The sequence below is a fragment of the Podarcis bocagei genome (assembly GCF_964188305.1).
Source record: "Podarcis bocagei genome assembly, chromosome: 10".
NCBI classification, from domain to species: domain Eukaryota; kingdom Metazoa; phylum Chordata; class Lepidosauria; order Squamata; family Lacertidae; genus Podarcis; species Podarcis bocagei.
Genome location: NC_138135.1, coordinates 35,745,125 through 35,766,700, shown reverse-complemented (window position 1 = coordinate 35,766,700; position 21,576 = coordinate 35,745,125). Strand labels below are relative to the sequence as shown.

The 21,576-nt window shown below is 44.0% G+C and overlaps 1 protein-coding gene and 1 long non-coding RNA gene across 12 annotated transcripts in view; one reads left to right on the top strand and one right to left on the bottom strand.

Moving 5' to 3' along the window:
* The window catches only part of GRIN2B (glutamate ionotropic receptor NMDA type subunit 2B), a 295,203-nt gene extending 290,263 nt beyond the window's left edge, over positions 1-4,940 (bottom strand). For 10 of the 11 annotated variants that reach the window (XM_081209487.1, XM_081209473.1, XM_081209486.1 and 7 more), the window contains exon 1: positions 4,673-4,940. The gene's annotated coding sequence lies outside the window, so the exon portion shown is untranslated. Of the gene's footprint in view, positions 1-3,519; positions 3,839-4,672 lie in introns of those variants that run through there. The other variant, XM_081209474.1, reaches the window with a different exon arrangement.
* Positions 4,067-9,441, top strand: LOC308595463. Its single transcript, XR_014012044.1, has 2 exons — positions 4,067-4,384; positions 7,911-9,441. It is a non-coding gene; the product is annotated as an uncharacterized lncRNA (long non-coding RNA).
* Positions 9,442-21,576: the final 12,135 nt, after the last annotated feature.

The window sequence follows — 21,576 nt, the reverse complement described above, 5'->3', positions numbered from 1 at the left end:
ACAAGGCTGCCTCCACAGGGATATGTAAACAAGTCCTCTCCAATCCTGCCCTTGTCCCAATCCTGGCCAAATGTCTTCACACCCTTCTCTGCAACATGATAGCACATGCCATCACTACACTGCTTCATTGTCATCACCGCCATCCCTCAAAATACAAGGCACCTAACATTTTCTAAGTGCTCTGCATATATTTAAAGATGAGTTACTCCCTGCCTACAAATTCACAATCTAATAGACACAAAGCAAAGGGGGAAAGGAAAGGGGAAGGGAAACAATGGTGTCAACTCTTCATTCCTTTAGTTTTTCATTTGGCATGTCCATATGTGAATTTCTTAGTTTAAGTAGGGTTGCCATATTTCAAAAAGTCAAAGTCCAAGCACAAAAGTTGTTGAACTTTTTTTCTTTTTTCTTTTCTCTCTCTCTCTCTCTCTCTTTATTTTTTTTTTTTTTTTTTTGCAAAATCACAAAAAGAAGTTTTTGAGCAATTTTTTTAGGGGGGAAATTGCCAAAATCTATACTTCCAGGACACTCCAGCGTTTTTTGACCAGACACTGCTTCTGACGACCAAATCCTAGCTATCTCTAGGAAATTCTGGACGTATTGCAGCCGTAAGGAAGTGCCTACTTGCATGGAAAGCATTGCAATTGCCATTTCTTGCTGGATCTTATGTTACATATGATTTTAGTGCAGGAGGGGGTTCATTATTTCCTTTTGCTTGTATCCCCTTTTCCCATAAGGTGGGTGATGAATGGGGCCCAACTGGTCTCCCTACTATATTATCTTTCCGGGAGGCATGGAGGTGAGCATTCCAGTGGCCCTGGGTGTCTTGGTTAGTGACAGGGCCTGGAGCATACATCCTTTTAATTTTGCAGTCTGCAATGTTCTGAGGTATGTGTAAATGATATTCTGTAAATATTAGAGTAATCAAGGTACACAGATATGGGATAGTACCTTATTGGCCTGAATATGTCTCACTTTTTTCCAATTTCCGACCATGAAAAGTTAAAGTGCGGCTTAAATTTGCAACCTTACAAAAATTGGCTTTTACAATATCACTGCTGAAACAGATATACAGTAAAATGGGTGTGAGTGCCTGTGGAATTTTAAGGGAGAGGCTTATATTCGGGTATTGTCTTTTTGTCTTTTTTCCCCCCTTGAATTTTAAAGGTGCGGCTTATATTCGGGTGTGGCTTATATTTGGGCCAATACGGTATGTATCTGCTAGATGTGTAGGTAAGTATATTAGGTGAAGTGGGATTAGTGTTCCTTTGGAAAGAGGAGAAACAGTACTTGGAAAGTTGGAAGTGAACGGTGATTGGATGTGGGAGAGGGTGTTTGGTTTGTTATGGCAGGGTTAGTGAGATAGAATGGGGTCAGTATTGTTGCTAGTCATGGTTTGGGCACAAATGGTGAGGGAGGATTTAACTTAGGTATATCTGGAAGGGTAGACTAGATAGGAGTCTTTATATGAACCAAGGTAAAATCCAAGAAAGTGTACAACTGAAACCTTACGCTTCTGTGCGCTGAATTACCATCAAAGCTTTTATTACTTCTGTTATCAATTAAACTGTTTCAGCATACGCACAGGCCTCTTGACTGGCTACCCTAGAGGTGGGGTCATTCAGATACTTGGTATCTGTGATGGCAGTGAAAATAAAGAGAGTTGGGAATACCTAGCAGAAACCCAGCTCAGGGCTTAGTGAGAGACAGGAGGTGGTGCAGGAAAATTGAGGTAGGTCAGATACTGGAGCCAGAGAACCACATAGCTGAGGGAAAGTGGTGCAACACAGTCGTTGGGCATCAGGAAGTTTGGGCAGAATGTTCTTTCTTGCACAGAGGGGCAAAGCAAAGACCCTCCAGCTCCTTCTCTGGCTGAAGGATGCCAGGTTAGCCTCACCCTTGCTGTTATGTTTGTGCAACCTCCTGATGACCCTAGCACACCTGGCTGGTGACAGAAAGTACCATGTGCCTTCCTTCGGCTCTTTAGTCCCAGGTAACATCCAGCAACTATAGCTGCTGATAACGCAGGAGCACAGCATCCCAGCCAGTGTGCTGCAACACCAGCACAATGGTACAAAGTGTGATGTCGCACCAACACCATGCATATCAACTTGTTTGGCAGAGCTATGTCTCATAGGTCTCAACTACAGAACCATGAATAAAAGCATTCATTTCCTTTGTACAAGCCAAACAATCTCATGTGTGAAAAAATAAATGTCATGGCAATGGGAAGAAACATAAAATGCAATTGAAAACGGCTTGGAAATTATTTTGTTCAGCTTTTGTGATGATGCAGAAAAAAGATTGCAACTGATGCCCCAAAGAGGCCAAACTCTGGTCAGCTACCTCAGAACAAAATGGCAATTTAATAGCTCCCAGTTATTACATATTTGCAGTCTGATACATACTTCCTTCACCATATCCAAATTGCTGCTAAGTAAAGGTAGAGTATAGAAAATAGTACTGCAAACAACCCATTTTCACAGAGCAATAAAAGTGTGTTTTAATATTTATTTTGCAGGCTTCACTGTAATTTGCGCTAGAATACTTTTTATCCTGTACAGTGGTACCTCGCAAGACGAATGCCTTGCAAGACGGAAAACTCGCAAAACGAAAGGGTTTTTAGTTTTTTGAGTTGCTTCGCAAGACGATTTTCCCTATGGGCTTGCTTCGCAAGACGGAAACGTCTTGCAAGTTTGTTTCCTTTTTCTTAAAACCGTTAATACAGTTGCGACTTGACTTCGAGGAGCAACTCATAGCACACGGTGTGGTAGCCTTTTTTGAGGTTTTTGAAGACTTTGGTGATTTTTGAAGCTTTTCCAAAACTTTTCCGACACCGTGCTTCGCAAGACGAAAAAAACCGCAAGACGAAAAAACTCGCGGAACGAATTAATTTCGTCTTGCGAGGCACCACTGTAATGAGATATAATTTCAGTGGCCTGGCAGCCTTTTCTTTAGAGAACTATCCCTCAAGTGAACTCCTTAATTGGTTTTAGTCTACAATCCTATCCCCTAAGAGTAAGTTTCCACTGAACATAGTGGAGCTTACTTCTGAGTAGACATGCCTGGGACAGCCTTGTAAATTCTTTCTGCCACCTCATTGTTGTCTCCCACTGTAGGACCCACTGAAGTGAGTGGGGCTTATTGTAATGAGTGTTTTGGTAATGGGAACGCAGATAAATCTTATAACCGTATACTTAGAGAATAGAGATTTGGTCCCAGCTGATCCAGACTATGAGGCACACTCCCTATTAATTCACCCAGATATGCACATGCGCATATCTACACACACACCCCTTCACATATTTTAATGCGTACAGGTTGTTTTGGTCAGCCAGTAGTACAGCCTCTGCTGCAAGCAGTGCTGTTCCTATTATTTAACATTTATACAGTTCCAGAAATGTTCCAGGCACCATAAACCATCACCACTCAAATGTTAATGATTCACAAGTTCTCTGTAAGGCATCATACCAAGCCAACTTGGGGTAAATCCAAGTTAATTGAATATTGTTATTTTACCTCTTGATTCAGCTATTCAAGCATAATTTGGTTTGACTTTCTATGACTCACACGTTGCCTTAAAAGAAGAATCAGAAAATGGCCAAACTCAAAGCCTGTGCCATGTCATCTTGGCTGTAGGACGTGCCGACTCCTCTTTATGGAGTCAGTTTTGGACCTTTACATTTCAGCTGCCTTCACTGAAATGAAGTAGTCCCCAAGTCCACATTTAAGTACAGTTGACTTTAATTTTGTTCTCAGTGTTAAGAAATCTGCCAGATAGTTTCATTGAAGGATTACCCAGCTTTGAACTTTGCTTCATAGCAAAAAACAACAACGCAAAAAACAACAACACAAAAAAACCCAGAATTTGGAGGACCACAAATAAAATAAAGCAGCAGCAGAAGAAAATGAAGAAATGTGGAAGTGCCAGGGCATGGCAAGAGGAGTTTAGGCTGATAGGCAGAATCAAGGTGGAGTCTGATTCAGAGGACAGCAGGTGCCACCTCTACAGTGGCCCCACAAGATCATGGTGCTTGAACTAGCACTGTCGTACCTACACATGAGTAATTAATACTGAGGCCTAATATGAATAGTAGAATGCTTGGTATCTGGTGGGCGGGGCTTGTGGGTTATGCTCCAGAATCAGCCCCTCCCTTCAGTGTGTGTTCAGTTAAGAATGTCAGTTAAGAGGGACCAACTGCCTCTTCTTGCCTCTTGCCTGAGACTTGCCTCATGTTTTTGTATTTAGTTTCTCTCATTATGTTATTTTTTTACAGTTTTCTCTCAGTTTATTATTAAAGCTTGTTTACATTTACGTGAGTTACTTATTTTTCTCAAAGAAAAAGAAACTCTGCTGAAGATTGGTGGAATATTCTAAACTTGGGTGAGTGAGGGGATATTCCCAGTTTGCCAGGAGGATTGGTTTTGTTAATCATCCCCCCACCTCCACAACATAATTAACAGAGGTATTGGCTGGGCGCTTAGATTCAAAACACGGGGCCTCCAGTGGGAGAGAGTTAAAAACACTCTCAGAGTTAACTGGCAGCATAGCATGTAATAAAACAAACCCTTCTGTACATCCGGTCTCCTTACAGCTCTTGCCCCTTTCTCTCTACTCCTCTGGCAATGAACAGACCACACACTTTTAAGTAAGTTTAAAATATTTACTTACTAAATCCAAATGTCTGGTTAATGCGCTAATCCATGCAGCAGCAAGAAGATCACAGGGTACAAAATGCAGCACATAGTTTCAAACATGCAGTCTGAACTTGGATCCTGTTCAGACACAACCGGCCTAGTGGATTTCATGGCAAGAAGAAAGAGAGTGTGAGGAACAGGAAGAGAAGAAGATTCATTTCCTCACGAAGAAGAGAGGATGTGACCTAGCTGAGTCTAGGAACAGAGTTCTGTGGTTAAAACCCTTCATGCACTAACTAGCACTTATGCATAGTTATGTTTGACTGCAGTTTCCCACAGGTTTTTTTAATGCCTTTCTCTTGGGCCAGAGAAAGGTGGGATGTAAATGTAAACTAAATAAGTAAATAGATTATATGATAAGCAGTAACTTAATCCACGCATGTTCAAAGAAGAACTTGCATAATGTGCAGCATCAAGTCCACAATGAACCGCTACTCAGAATTATAGCATCTGCCTTGATTGAGGAAGACCCCAGGTTGAACCACCAATATTTCCAGGGACTACAATACTGGGCTTGTATGGTCTGACTCAGTATAAGGTAACAAAGATACCAAGTGAGAGCTGTTCGACAGTGGAATTTGCTGCCAAGGAGTGTGGTGGAGTCTCCTACTTTGGAGGTCTTTAAGCAGAGGCTTGACAGCCATATGTCAGGAGTGCTCTGATGGTGTTTCCTGCTTGGCAGGGGGTTGGACTCGATGGCCCTTGTGGGCTCTTCCAACTCTATGATTCTATGATTCTATGATTCTAAGTCACAGGGACCCAATTAAAACTCATATTAATATAAACATATTCAAAAGATACAAGCTGCAGCCACTGTGTATTCAACAATCCAATTCCCCAAACAAAACAGCACATGCAGACAATAAAACAATTCTCCAAACAATACAGAACAAGATCTCCAGGACTGAGCCTCTCTTTGTACTTCTTCAGACACCAACTGGAGAATATGCATGGAAGGCAGTTATTAAATCTTTATTGTCTCAATTTTTCTTTGTAGATTTTTCTTCCTTGGACAGAAGTATCATTGCTATAAATCCTAAAATGATATTATTGAAAATCACCTATTGAACAATATTAGACTGCACAATATGAGGCCACAGTCAATAATAGGATTAAAATACCTCTTGAAATTCTCTTACATATTCCTGCATCTAAGCACAGCCAAGAAGGATGGAACTTCTAGCACTGGGATATACAAAGTTATCAATATGGAAATTTAAGTTTTCTAAGAGGACATAGTATCTTATTTTAAAAAATCTTCTGAATTCAAATCCAAACCTGTGGTACAGGAATAAAGAGCTTTCCATTGATAGAAGAAGGATGAATATACTGAGTAAGGTTTGACTGAGGTCTTACATAGGAACAGAGTTGAAACAGCTGTGATTCTAACACGTGGCTCCTCCACACCAATGAATTACTGGCTCTAATGCATAATACGTTGGTGGTGTATGTCCAGGCAATAATCCTCCCCCCCCCCCCGAATCACCGCTGCTGAACCCTTATTGCTGGTTTAATAACTATACGTTGTTGGCCAAGGAATCCAAAACAGCCTTTTCATGCCAACATAAATATGCCATCTTTTGGAAGATTGTTCTATTTTCCGTATGTCTCTTAACACCACTCTTTCAAAGGCAGCTATACTGGGATTAGTAATCTTTGGAAGATATCTAAACTGGTATGTAGTGCTCTGTGTTATATCACTGAACACTTGTTTAAGCTTGAGTAATCGAATTAAAGATTCGAAAGATCAGTCCTCATATTCAAGGCATTGTATCCTGACATTGGTACCTATGCTGCCTGGAAGTGCCTTAAATAAACCACCACATAAAAATAAGTTATGTCCTTAAGGAATACTACTCTGCCTCTTTGCTTCCTCCATAATTTCAAATGGATATGTCATCCTACAGGCAGAGCAGATGGTAAGGGATGCAGTCACTGTCAGAATTATGGAATGGAGCAAGCAGCTTCCACTTTATAGTGGTGACTAGATGCAAGAAAAGAGAAGGCTCATTCCAACCATATCTTTGTTTTGAGGAAAAGGGCTGGTTCAGTTTTTCTCATCCCTTTGTGGCAAACTTCACCTGAGTTCTACCCAAGACAAGAGCTTTCTCTTACTTATGTGTACTCAGATGTTTCAAGTATATAACTAACATTTTGAAAGAAACAAATACAAATACACTTGCAAATATGCATCTCACACAGGTATGACTCTCTCTTGAGTGACAAACCTGGCTCTGCTTCTGCACTGTGTGCAAAAAGAGCTCCAGTCCCTTCTGCTTTCTGCTCAAGCTTCCTCTGGCTGCATCCACCCTTGGGTATGCCCATGCTGGGTCAAGCATTATTCCAAATATGTAACCAGTGTGGCCTGGGGTGCCACATCCCATGTGCATCCAATAGTACCATCTCCCGCCACCCAGGAAACACCCCAAAAGGGGCTGCTGTCTCCTGGATGACAGCACAGGCCCTCAAAAACTCCTCTCCTAAAGCAGATTTTTGCCTGAGAGGTTCCACAAGCTCTGATTTCAAGCAAGCCAATTTGCGTTCATTCTCCATGCAACATCCACCAGTTCTTCTGAATTGCTTTAGAGCCGTGGAGAAAAGGAAATGCTCAAGAAATAATTATATGCTAAGAACTCCTTGCCCAAGTGCTTTCTACTTTTTTCACTGCCCCCTCTCCACTTTCTCTCCTCCTCCCCCTTCTCCTTCTTCTTCTTAGTTTCCTTTTCATCTTCCTCTTTTATGTATTATTAGCTTTGGAATGATCTTTACTGAAGAAAACTTGAATCTGAAGGAAGGGTCTAATTGCACTACCTCTGAGGACTAATTAAGCCATCTGTGACTGACAGCCTTTCGAGCTTCCTTGTTTTGTGGTAGATAGAGCTGCAATGCCAGCTGTCCTAACTCCCCCCGCCCCCTTTCTGCAAAGCAAGAAAGGAAAAGGAAGGGCACAATTAATAGTTTGTCATTTTTGTTAGCACATTTCTTTAAGAAAATATCATCAATTGGCCTCCCTAGCTGAGACAGTTTGACATCTGTCATCTTTTCATCTTTTCCAAATGGGCTGCAACAGGAGGTGCTGCCCGAGTTTAACACTCGGAGACCCTCTTCAGCCACGTAAAATATTGCCAAATAATTTCCTTGAAACAAAGAGATGAATGTACTGTGTTGAGCATTGTTGCCCTGCATAAATTAAAATTAACGTCTCTTTCCAGGCTGGATGCTCCTCCTCCCTCATAGGCCAGAATGCACATCATTCAGCAGACTACATTCTCCATCCAATATATCATCTGGACTGGATAACAACTTGGAAGAGCATCCTGTGAAGGCTAAAATGCAGTTGAGGCATGGCCAGGTCCTCTAGATAAGACCATATGGGCAGCAGTGGAGTGTTTTAAGGCAAGGAAGGTTTCCAAATTAAGCCCAGTGAGAACTGTGGAAACAGCTCCTCTGTGTGCAGTATTTAAAATGGAAGATTATTATAGCCCAAAGCAGACAAGGACCCTGTTTACCTGCATACCTGCACAATGAACAATCTCCCTTGCTCCTTTCTGCCTTTCTTTGTACAGTCCTGCTGCAGCTCTTGCCTTCCTCTTTCCTTTATCCCTTGTAATTTGCACAGAGGGTTGCTTCTGTAGACAATTTATTTGTAAAGTTTCCTTCTGCAAGGGGAAAACACCGGTGGTTAAAAAATAGGAATGAAAATTATAGAACTGCTTTCCAGAATGACTTTTACCTTTTTTATTATTTGCAGGATTTGTTTTAAACGGATTCAAGCTGATAGGAGGGGGTGGCATTTCTTCACCTCCAAACCCTGCCTTTGACCCAGCTGAGCAGGGGTGCAATTTAGGTGGGCCAGGGGCAGCCTCCCTCCCCTGCATTTCAGGCCACCTGTGATTATGCCTCAAGAGCATCTGTAAAGCCAGCCAACTCAGGCTGATCCCAGGCGTGTCTTCAAATAGGAGTGGATGCAAATCTTTCAGATGCGAGGCGAACGCTGCTTTCCTTCCCTATCTAGTGAATGACACATCATGCGCGCACACATACACGGATCCCCACTCCCCACATATAAGAGGTGAGCAGCCTACTTAGTTGTCATTTTCTGAGCACCCTTTCTGCTCAAACATCAACTGGGTACCTTTTACGTGCTTTTCTGCGTACTATTCTATTCTTGAGAAACAACTCTGAGAAGGAAGCACTGTGGCTTCCTCAGGGGTGGTGGAAGGGGGTGCGGTGGGGGTGGGTCACCCCAGGTGTCACCACTGAGAGGGGTGACAAAATGCCGGGCAGCACTCACCGCAAGGCCTGCAGCGTGTCCAAGCCACATGTCTCTCCTGCCCCAAACGGTCTGCCCACCGCCTCCCCCTCAGCTGTCCTGCCCCGGCTCGCCCCGTCCCGTGGGCGGCTGGCCCTGCCCCTGGGTGCAGGGCACATGGACCACCCCAGGCACCCGACTGGCTTGCTCCGCCGCTGGGCTTCCTCACTGGCACCAGGGCCACCTGGGTGGTACTGTGCAGATCTAGCTCTGCTGAATGCCTGAAGTAGAGGCTTTCCCGGAACTTGATCCAGGAGAGAAGATGGCAGGTGCACCCAGCATGTGGTGAGTGCACTTACACAGCAGGCAAGTAGACAGGAAATGAAAGCAACAGAAGACAACCTAAACAACAACAAACATTGCAAGAATATACAGTTCAATGTGAAAATGCTACTTTATGCAAAAGTACTAATAAATATAGCCTAGTATTGGTTCATTTTTCTTTCCCTCTCAGCCTCCTGACTCTCACCCAAGATCCAGGGGAGATGTCGAAAACATTTGCAACACTTATACTTGGTGCCATGTGCTGCCTCTTACCTGTGTGGGGTGCTCAGCCCTCCTAGCAACCCCCATTTGTTGGAGAGGTGTTGTATGTTCATGTCTGCAGTCCCTTGCTGTTTGGGTTCTAGCCAGAGAAGTGTTGGCAATGTAATCAAGTTCCTATCTGTGTTGTGAGGCCAGGCTATTTTGTGCTCTTTCTCCATAGCTTTCCATCCCCGAAGTTCCCCCCTTGTGAGCTCTGAGTATGCATGACTTGAGATCAGAAAGATATAGACCCCATATCATGTATCTTGTTGTCTGAGTTATGGTCTCTCTATAGGGTTTATATACTAGTGGTGCTGTGGGTGCTAAGTTACACCATATCCATGTTACAACATGGCAGACAAACTGTTGACACAGGGACGGCTAGTTTTTATTTAATTTCCACCTCCCCATTGAAGTCAATGGAAGAGGAATTTCCACTATACCAAGTCTGCTACTAATAGAAAGTGGTATTGTCAACAGGGACATGGTTGTTGGTATGGAATCTGTTTTAAGTGCCAGACACATCTCACCCATGACTCCACTCCATTTCAGCCATTCCACTAGCAAATCTGAAATGAGCAAAATTTCAATGAAACTGTTGCTGCACCGTCATATCTCATATAGCCTGGCTTTCATCAAATGCTATAGCTCCTCAGCCAGCAAATCTTCTAACCTCCCTGAACCTTGACATCTTGCCCACGCAGGCTATGTACACATTTAATGGCTTACAGTGCAGCTACATTGTTCTTTTTCTCAATAAGGAACAGTGCTGGTTTAGCGGGAATATGCATCAAAATGCAGACTCCCATAAGAAACTACACGATAGATATGGATTGTGGCTAAGGTTGTGCATACACTGCTTCCCAAACCAGCAGTGGAAGCACACAGGATGTAGCAAATGGGAATGTATATACAGGTTTGAATTGTCAGCTAGCTGCCATATATACTGTATTTTTTCGTGTATAAGACTAGATTTCCCCCCTAAAAAAATAATGTCCAAAATTTGGGGGCATCTTATAAACGGATAGATCTCCCCACATTTTCTTAAATCGGAGTCCCCCAAAATAGGAGGTGTCTGGGGATGTCTTATAGTCAGAAAAATACAGTACCTAGAATGTTTCATTTCAAATCTAGATGTAGAAAATATGGCATGCCTGATTGTGAGAAAATAATACATGTCTCAAGCTTCTCCCTTATTTCTTTACAACATTCAAAAATGTATGCTTGCTTTAAATTAATTTCTCTGCAATTTTCAACAGGATTAACTAACTCCTTTATTTTTAAACAAAAAAAATTAAACAAGCCTATCCATGTTTAATGTTTAAAGCCTCCTATTTAAAAAATGTTACCTGTTTTCTGTTGTTGTTGTGAGGAGTACAAAATCTTCCAAGTGGACCCCAAGAACGGACCTTGCTGAACCACGACATCTTCCCACAGATTTTTTTAGCTGTTGTACACATTGAGCAACATTTCATTTTTAATCAACATTTTGAAAATATGGGTGTCTTGATTCTCTCTTCTATTACATCTGTAAGCTGTATTGCTTCACAAATTGTGACCTATTTAAGGGGTTCTTAAAGTGAATTCTACCCCCTATGGCTACAAAATTTGAAATTCAAACATTAAGGCCAGCGAATAATCTTTTGTGGGAGCTTGTTTCTGTGTGTGAGAGAGAGAGAGAGCACTGATCCAGTTTGAATGAGTATGCAGTCACTAGTTTCTGCAATAAGTTCACCAAGCATCTAGGTCACCAGCACACCTGTCAACGGTTGTGTACAAAAACAGTTAACACAGCCCATGACAGGCTTGTAGCGATCTGGGCATATGATGAATCTATTCATAAGAGCAAAAATTTGTCATAGACTCAAACAGGGCTGGCCCAAAAAAATCCATCACATTATAAAGCAAACCCCAAAAGGTAGTAGTGGATGGTGCAGTGGGGCCATTGGTCGTATCACTGCTGCATACCAGAAGGCAGAGGGGAAGGGGCAAGGCAGCAGCGAGGTTGTCACAGTGCAGATGCGCCAGCAAAGCCAATCAGGTGCTCCTGTCTGTGCAGTTGCAAGGCACAAACTCCCTGCCTCTTTGTCCTTCCTCCACTGCCTCCCAGTAAGCAGTAGCAATGCAAAGGGACAGAGGTCAGATGAGCAGCTGCAACCCACCATGCTGCTAAAAAGGAGGCACTAATAAGGGAGCAGTAGAGCAAGTATCTTGTGCATAATTCTTGTTAGATCTGAATAAAGGCAACGCTATGCAAAAATAAATTAAAAAAGGCTTTCTGTAACACAGTCACCCTGCCTACCCCTTCACCTCATCAAATAACATTCCAGTCCAAATGAAGAAATTTTCATTTCTGTTCCCAAGAACTGTGCAGCTTATCAAAGGCTTTCCCAATGAGAAGACCAGTAATTTTAAGTAATGGTTTTAATGTTTATACCATGAAAACCTGCCAGCCTGGATAGCTCAGCTGGTTACAGCATAGTACAAGTTGCAGGTTTGATCCCCCTATGGGACAGCTGCATATTCCTGCATTACAGGGGGTTGGACTAGATGATTCCTAGTGTCCCTTCCAGCTCTACAATGCTATGATTCTATGAAAGGTTGGGGACCATGTTATTTGAAAAACTGCCATGCAAGTCTGCCCAGATCTTAAGGTCAATCTCAGAGGCCCTGTTCTATGGCCCTCTGAAATGGCCCATCAGGCTGATGGGTATCGGGGACAAGGCCTTTCCAGTGGTGTCCCCACACCTATGACTTTCTCTCTCCAGAGGGGTACATATGGCCCCATCTGTAGTGGCCTTTCAACACTCTGAATACCTTTTTGTTTAAGTGTAGCATTTTGTTTAAGTGTAGCGTTTTAGTTTGGGGGTTAAGGTATTTGTGTTATTTAATTTATTCTGTTTAAAGCATTGGGAGGGCTGTGCTCTGAAAGATGGCTGGAAAATCCATTAATAAAATAAATAACCATAGTCAAGCAGATCGTTTATTTACCCTTACTGATTTTTCCACTCAATGTGCAGCAGCAGACAAGAACTATGCCTGTTGCAGGATGCAATATCTATTCACATGAGACTCTAGCAAGGGACAATATAGGACTGGTCAGTGCACTGTGCAAATCGAAAGACTGTCCTTAAATGAGTCCCAGAATCCTTGCCAATGTGCAGGGATTCCATGGCAAACACACACCGAAGGGCCCCAGCAGACAAATCTGTGGAGAAAAGCTTCCTAGATGAGTATGAAATTTGAAATTCACTGATCTAGAAGATGCCTAGGCATTTGTGCTGAAGCATCAGGAGAAGGATATTGATTAAAGAGCAGCCGGCACAAATTTCTCAATGTTCTCTTGCCATTTTATGGTTGAAGGAGAACAATGTCCAAGGAGTGTTTAAGGCTGAGCTACACACCACACAGGAATCTGCTCCATGCCAGGGGCAATTGCACTGTTCACAGAGCAAGGCTTTCCCCCTTCCCTTCTCCTTCTGCAATCCCCTGTGCCCAGCACCAGCATTTGTTCCTAGGAATAAGGGGTGAGAATAGTGTGGGGTATGTTGCAGGGGGGTCCAGATAGAGGGAGAGTTGAGGAGATACCGCCTTCCTCCCCTCATGGGCGGAGGAGCAAGTGAGGAGCAACACTTAAAATGGAGGATGCAAGCCAACATGCTGAGTGGCTCACGATGCAGATCCTCTGCATCACTTGCAAAGCCTCTAATGCAGTGGATCCCCCCAAAAAATCCCCCCATGGACCGCTTGAAAACTACTGAGGACCTCTAAATGATTCTTTTCAGCCTACTGCAGCAATTGTCATACATTGTGCAGAATGCTGTATGATTTTGTAAATTGTATTTTTGTTGCTTCTTTTATTAATAATGTGCTTTTTCATATTACTATTTGAATTCCATGGAACCTAAGTGCTCTTCACAGACACGCTACAGACCCCCTGAATGAAACTTGCGGCACACAGTTTGTGGACCCCTGCTCTACTATAGAGGATAAAATCACAGAACTACAGTGGTGCCTCGCAAGACGAAATTAATTCGTTTCGCGAGTTTTTTCGTCTAGCGAATTTTTCGTTTTGCGAAGCACGGTGTCGGGAAAGTTTGGGGAAAGCTTCAAAAATCGCCAAAAACCTCAAAAAAGGCTACCACACCGCGTTCTATGAGTTGTTCCTCGAAGTCAAGTCGCAACTGTATTAACGGTGTTAAGAAAAAGGAAACAAACTTGCAAAAAACGCAAGACGTTTTCGTCTTGCGAAGCAAGCCCATAGGGAAATTCGTCTTGCGAAGCAGCTCAAAAACCGCAAAACCCTTTCGTCTAGCGAGTTTTTCATCTTGCGAGGCATTCGTCTTGTGGGGCACCACTGTATAGAGTTGGAAGTGACCACAAGGGTCATATCTAGTCCAACCCCCTGCAATGCAGGAATGCTTTGCCCAGTGTGGGGTTTGAACTCTCAACCCTGAGATTAAGAGTCTTATGCTCTACCAACTGAGCTATCCACAGGTGGATACTGCCAAGAGTTTCTGGTGGTGGCTTGGAGATTCTGTGCATGATGTAGCTCATCTGTGTCGTGACCCAGTCTACATATTATTACGCTTTCAGGATGGAGTGGTCCCACATGGAAGTTGCCGTTGCTACTGGCATCCCCTTGGCTAGCCTAATGTGCAGACCGGCAATTTGGGATTTCTGCCCGAGTGGAACCCTTGATTCCAGAGAGTCCCACTTGAAAGACCTCTCCCCAGCGATTTGTCTGCGGATTGTGATCAGTTGAGCACTTGAGAAACGGTTGGAACTGGGCTGATGAGCCGTGTGACCAGAAGAGAGGTTGCAGTTTAGACAGAAACCCAGAGGGTCATATTTGCCCCTGGGCCTGAAGTTTCCCAGTCCTGATGTAACAGAGATAACGGTTACCCCAGCTTGGTAGCAAATGGCAGGACTGGTTTCCCAGCCATCAGCTGCATCCCCCATCTCTGGTGATGGTGATACCTTTTGCCCAGAACCCCCGTTGTCCCAGAGTAGGCATCTGGGTCTCCTATGGCTTGGAGAGAGCGAGACTCTGAAAGCACTACATGCCAGCAGCTTTCTTTCCCCCCTTTACTTTTCTAAAAGCTATCCTGTGTTTCTCTTCTGGTTTGTTCCCGCCCCCGCTCTTCACCTCATTTTTAATAAGTGCTTTTCATGTTCTCCCGTATTCACTCCCAACTCAGAGGACACACCAGCTGTTCCATTTGGAATTATCCGTTTTTTGCAATTCTGCCAGGTTCTGTATGTGCTGGGTATAGGAGGAGGAACAGAAGAGAAGGCAAAAGGTGGTGGGCTGAGAAAGGAAAAGATGCAAAATAGCAAAGGGGGAAGGGGGAGGAGGAGGAGGAGGAGAATAGGAAGGGAAAGAGGAGAGAACAAGGGAGGAAGAGGGTTTCCAGCAGAACAAAAGGTAAGCTGGGGGCATTTTGAAATGGAAAGCCAGTCATAAGGGCAGCAAGAATAGGGTACAAAAGATTGGTGGGCTTCCCTGCCCCAACCATTTGCATATGTGATGGCTTCAAGAAAGGCTGCTCGGGCTGAGCTCTGGTCCATCCCATCCTGACATGCAGGGGAGGCATTTTCTTCCCTACTGGCTAGGCTCAGGACAGCACAGTAATCAGAGCTGCCTAATGTTGCTCGACTGATACTGGCCCACAGTTGTCTCAGGGCTTATCCAGACTTCCTTTTGTGCTGTGTGTTTCTAGGCACAGGGCTACACTTTAAAGCGCTGTGTCCAATTCAGCATTAAAGGGTGAGTTTTTTGCAGAGAGAGCGCTGGTGCAAAAAAATGAGTCCCCACAAACATATACCTATACGGAGAAATCTGTATCCTTTCCATGGTTTTGTGAAAGTGCAGAAAAAGCACAGAAGCTGGTATTGGGTATAGCTCTCAGGACCCTAAATCAGATGCTTTCATTTTGAGGAGAGGGGTCAACTGCTCCCTGACCACTGGAGACAGGAGTGTGGGCCTAGTCTGGTGAGATCTCCAAAGCCAAGGGAGCCAGGTGTGGTTACTAGTGCCCAGAGGGCAGCGTTTCCATCCCAGTATGACAGGGACGATGGTGCCAGCCCTCCTCATATGCTTTCTGAAACCCAGTTGGTCTTATGAAGCACTTTGGGATCTCAAGGAGCAGGTGTCTGAGAAGAGCTAAGTATGGCTGTCAGTTTTCTTTCCATATTACAAATATAGATTTATTTATATTTTACCAGGCAGATACTTCCTGGGTTGCTTAGTTACGAGAGAATCATCATGGAGGAGATTTTTAGCCTACATTCTGCAGAGAAAGGAGGCTGTGGAGTGGGATCATGTCAGATGCAGCCACCTGCTAAGCAGGGCAGGAGCTGGGCTCTAGATTAGAGTCCTCGTCCTCTTTGTGCTAAGTACACATTCAGAACATGGGAGGAAATGAGTCCTGTCTGTTCCTTCTTGGTGCACAAGAAATTATAGATAAGAAGCAAAGTACATAGAAAGACAAGTGTTCCCTGTACGAAGTTGTATTTGCAGTTCAAAGCCTTCTGGTGGCACCTCAGTGACTCTGAGCAAAGCTCCTTGCAAGCCACCAGGAGGTGTGTTTTCCTTCCCATCACGCACTTGCTCTTTACTGCTTAATTAATTTGGTGTGCACTGAATGCAAAATCCCTCTGCCATGAATCTTGGGTTCCTGCTGGCCTAATAACTCCCATCACTATGAAGAACGAGCCCCTCTAAGTCCTTGAGCGAGGAGGACAAAAGTTTTTCATAAACATAAAGCCCCAAAGAAACAAGTCCTGCTGGCTGTATTATTCATAATGGCACTTTACTTTCTGATTATAACATGGGACCGACCACTAGCTTTGTTCTCTATTGCTGAAGTAACTTCAGATTCTTACCTGAAGATCTGTTGGGCATGGTTCCTCAGAAACCTGCAAGAAGTTGTAGGTGCAGCTGTTTCTGAGATGAGGAGCAAAGAGTTCTGTCTTCTTAGGCTCAAACAGTCAGAAGTAAACAACACACATCATTTCATGAAAATAGGTAGCTTTCACATCCACACCATACATTTAAAGCACATTTAAAGCAAACAGATCCAGGGGACTGTGGTTTGTTTAAGGGTGTTGAGAATTGTTGCTGTACCACAGTTCCCAGGGAAATTCTTTGGGGGAAGTCAAGTGGTTTCCATGTATAGTGTGAGTGTGAACCTGAAAAACAAGAACAGCATAGACGAGGAGTGGAATTTGGGGAGGTGGAGAACCACTTTCTAATTAGGAAAGCAAATTTTGACTACATTCTGGGAGAAATGTCCACCTTGTAAGTGCTGTGTGACAGTGGAACAGGCTGCCACAGGGGGTGGTGAGCTCTCCTTCACAAGAGGTGCTGAAGCAGATACAGTGGTACCTAAGGTTACATATGCTTCAGGTTACATACGCTTCAGGTTACAGACTCCACTAACCCAGAAATATTACCTCAGGTTAAGAACTTTGCTTCAGGATAAGAACAGAAATCGTGCTCCGGCGGCCCGGCGGCAGCAGAAGGCCCCATTAGCTAAAGTGGTGCCTCAGGTTAAGAACAGTTTCAGGTTAAGAACAGACCTCCGGAACAAATTAAGTACTTAACCCGAGGTACCACTGTACATAAGTCATGGACTCTGCAGTCGCATCCTTTATGACAGATCCTGTGCTGAGCATGAGCCGGGTGGCTTCCAAAGTCCCTCCCACCTGTAATTCTAGAACCACAGGAATGCATTTTGGAAGGGGTTAATGAGGCTTGTTATGTGCATGTGGATCAACCCCAAGGAAAGAAATTGCCTGTGTGGTTTTACCACACGAGTAAGGCTGAGAATTAAGGGGGGTGGGTGAGAGACCATGTAAATTTTAAAAAAACAAACTTCTGAAAGTTTGTGAGCATTACTAATTGCTGCCCAATGTCTCAAGTCTTCATTACACACAAATGCATCTAACAATATCGCACTGGCAAAAATGCATCAGGAAACTGCACTTTAGAGAGGAGTAATCAGGAATAGAGGAGGGGGGGTACTTAACCCTTTGCCTGCCTGCTATTCCCACTCTCCCAAATCTCTCCCGTTGCTTCCTTTCCACAAGGGGAAAAAAGTTTCCCAAGTTCTAAAGAATATGGTTATAGACACAGTTCTTAGAAAATGCACTATCCATACAACTGGCCCATTGTGTGAACTCTGTGCCATGAATTAGAAGAAAGTGCGCTTTTATCACCCAGTAACCCCTTTGAATACTTTTACATGTAAAACTAAAAAGTGCCTCTGAGCTTCTCTTTTATGTTTGAGAAAAGCATGGTTGTTGCTTAAAAGGCAGAAGACAAATTGAATGCATAGTCTCTACCCAGTGTAGATTTTATATTTCACTATTAAATGATTTTATGTCAGACAAGCTGAATCGAGTCTTACCTTTGAAAATACCTTCAGCAGAACAATTTTGGAGAGACTCAAAGCAGGCTGTGCATACTGTTCCATCTTCACTAGGACAACCCACAAGTTTCTGTGTTCTGCAATTTGCACAACTAGATTTATAATAACAAAGTACAGTGGTACCTCGGGTTACAGACGCTTCAGGTTACAGACTCTGCTAACCCAGAAGTAGTACCTCAGGTTAAGAACTTTGCTTCAGGATGAGAACAGAAATTGCACAGCAGCGCAGCAGCAGCAGTGGGAGGCCCCATTAGCTAAAGTGGTGCTTCAGGTTAAGAACAGTTTCAGGTTAAGAACGGACCTCCAGAACGAATTAAGTTCTTAATCCGAGGTACCACTGTATTATTCAGTAGTACATTAATTTTAACTAAGAAGCCATGCCTAAAATGCAATCCTAACCATGTCCACTCAGAAGTAAGTCCTATTGAATTCAATAGGGCTTATGTCTAGGTAAGTGGGGGACGCGGGTGGTGCTGTGGTGGAAACCACTGAGCCTTGGGCTTGCCAATTGGAAGGTCGGTGGTTCAAATCCCCACGACGGGGTGAGCTCCCGTTGTTCAGTCCCAGCTCCTGCCAACCTAGCAGTTCAAAAGCACACCAAAAAAGTGCAAATAGATAAATAGGTACCGCCCCAGCGGGAAGGTAAATGGCGTTTCCGTGTGCTGCTCTGGTTTTGCCAGAAGTGGCTTAGTCATGCTGGCCACATGACCCAGAAAAACTGTCGGCGGAGAAACATTGGCTCCCTCCACCAGTAAAGCAAGATGAGCGCCACAACGCCAGAGTCGTTCGCGACTGGACTTAACTGTCAGGGGTCCCTTACCTTTACCTTTACTAGGTAAGTGGAGTTTGGATTGCAGCCTAAATTTGCCACCCCTCCAAATCCCTTTTCTTTTTGTGCCATGTCTTCCCCCCCTTTTTTAAAAAAAAATTAATTTGGGGTTTTCTTTAACAATACAGTCAAGAAATAAAAACAATACAAAATAAGAGAAAAATCAGCAATGGATCATAGAAATTCAGAATACAGTATCATACAGATAAAGTAAATATGACCAGACAAGCAGGGAGGGGGTTGGGTTGGGGAATGAGGGAGAAAAACGGGGGGTTATGCTCCAGCAGAGCCCACTGGGCATGTACGTCATACCAACAATCCCAAGTTCAGACCCCAAATGTCAGAGTATTCATTGTCTTCATGCCACCTGCTTTTTCCCCTGTTGCAAGAGTAGACAAATCTTCCAACCAGTGAGTAATTTGGGGGTGGGGACCTATGCTTCCTCCAGTGTTGCAGCACAAATAGAGCATGACCACAAATAGATCATGTGAAGACCAATTACATTGTCCTTCCATCAAGGCCCACATCACTGAAATATAACTGAGCAAGCATAAGCATCCAATAATTTGGGGATTTTCCCAGGACCAAGTTAATACTGTAACATACCACCCCAATCTCTGAGTGGTGTGAGATTCTAGGGGTTCCAGAGACTTACCCAGGGTTCATGTTTCCTTTGGAAATGAGGCACAGTGGAGATTGTGGTGTCTTTATGATATATGGTTTATTTACACATATATGCAACCTGAGCCTCCAGTGGAGGGCTTCATAGCATTAATACCCCAAGAGACACAATAGCCACAGCCTTGGATTCAGGCAGACAACAGTTTGCTGCTGTACTTCTAGTTCACCTCAAACTCTACTCCAGACTCTGGCTTTGTCTTTCTAACCATATCTGAGTTGAGGAAGAGGTCCCACCCAGGCCCATGTAGAGTTTGACTGAAGCCCTGAGCAGGAGTCTTGTTAGTATAAAGTAATAAACTCAAACCAAAAAGCATTTGGTCCTGGGGGGGGGCAACTTAGCCTTCCAAAGGCCAGGGCAAATGTACCTAGCTGCCCCACCCCTGCACAGGTCTGGCCCCACCCATTTTCCATCTTGCACAGACCTCTCTCAATGGCCCATCACACAGGCGATTACTTCAACACAGGAAGTGAGTCTGGCTTATATTTTAACACCTGCTAGATCCAGGGGTTAGAAGGGTCTCAACTCCCCCCCACCAAAAGTCATAACAACATGTACACTGACTGTCAGGAGTTCAGCCTACACTCGAGTAAGACCCTGGCAGAGACACATGCCTGACTGGCATGTTCTCTCCCTCCTGGTCGATCGTTCGGGGGCTTCAAAAGCTTTCTTCAGCCCGAACATCACAGCGACCGATGCCAACAGACATCGGCACACTTAGGGATCTGCAGAGTTTGCGCATCTCACGTGACAGAACTCAGCATTTTGGCTCATCTACTTTATTTACATACAAACATACACAGAGCACTGCAACATGGCTCCCTCTCTCTCTAGCATCAGACAGCAAAGAGAAAGAACAAAGGACAATAGTCCCACTTCATGGAACACAGTAACACAAACATCCTCTCTCCATCACCTCCCACTTTGTGGAGTCAAAACATACACCGTCATGTGATAGACAAAAATCCCATGGCTGCAATAATGGAGCAGGAATTCTAACACTGACTTCTATCCAGCACACTGCCACTATAGTGCATGACCAGATCACATGTTTCAGTGCCAGGGGGCCACATCTTTCAGATTGTAAGACTGAGGGCAGGGAATGTCTTATTACTGACACTTCTAAGCCATCTGAATTCCTCTTGGGAGGGGGAGGCAGGGGTGTAAAAATGCTTTAAATAAATAAATAATACCTACTGTGAATGTGGGTGAGCATTTCTATGATTGTTTCAGCACATGGCACTTGCAGCAGAGTTAGTGTGCTATAGCAATCCAAGTGCTAAACTATTCATTAGAACCCCGGAGACCCAGATTGAAGTCCCCAGTCAGCCATGAAGCTCCCCAGGTAACCCTGCACCAGTCAGTCTCTCAGCCCAACCTACCGCACAAGGTTGTAGTGGGAATAAAATGGGAAGGTACCCAATCATGTCTACCATCTTGAAGAATAGCGGGAAGTGTAAACGTAATATAATAAAATTAAGTAAATAAAATATGCACTGAAGCAATCTCAGGGTCACTTCAGCTTGGGCCAAATGCTGTCTGGGTCCCCTCAACCTAGGTTCAAAAGGTGCCTTGGCCCCAGTACCTATTGTTTGTGCAGAGTACAGTGGTGCCTCGGGTTAAGTACTTAATTCATTCCGAAGGTCTGTTCTTAACCTGAAACTGTTCTTAACCTGAAGCACCACTTTAGCTAATGGGGCCTCCTGCTGCTGCCGCGCCGCCAGAGCCCGATTTCTGTTCTCATCCTGAAGCAAAGTTCTTAACCTGAGGTACTATTTCTGGGTTAGCGGAGTCTGTAACCTGAAGCTTATGTAACCTGAAGCGTATGTAACCCGAGGTACCAGTGGAGTGCCTTAAACAGGAAGGCAGGCAGGGTGTGGGTGTGTGGGTGGGTGCACATTTCCTTCCTTTCTTCCTCTCTTTAAAACTCAGGCTTTGGAACACACTAATGACCGCAGAATACTTGGGAGTTTACAGTACATTGTTCCTCCCAGCACACAAATCTCAGATAAAAGCTCCTATTGTGTATTTTAGCAAAAGAAAAGTGCCCTGACCAGTTTTCTCCTTGAATTCTGTCTCTTTCTGTAGTGTTCACAGT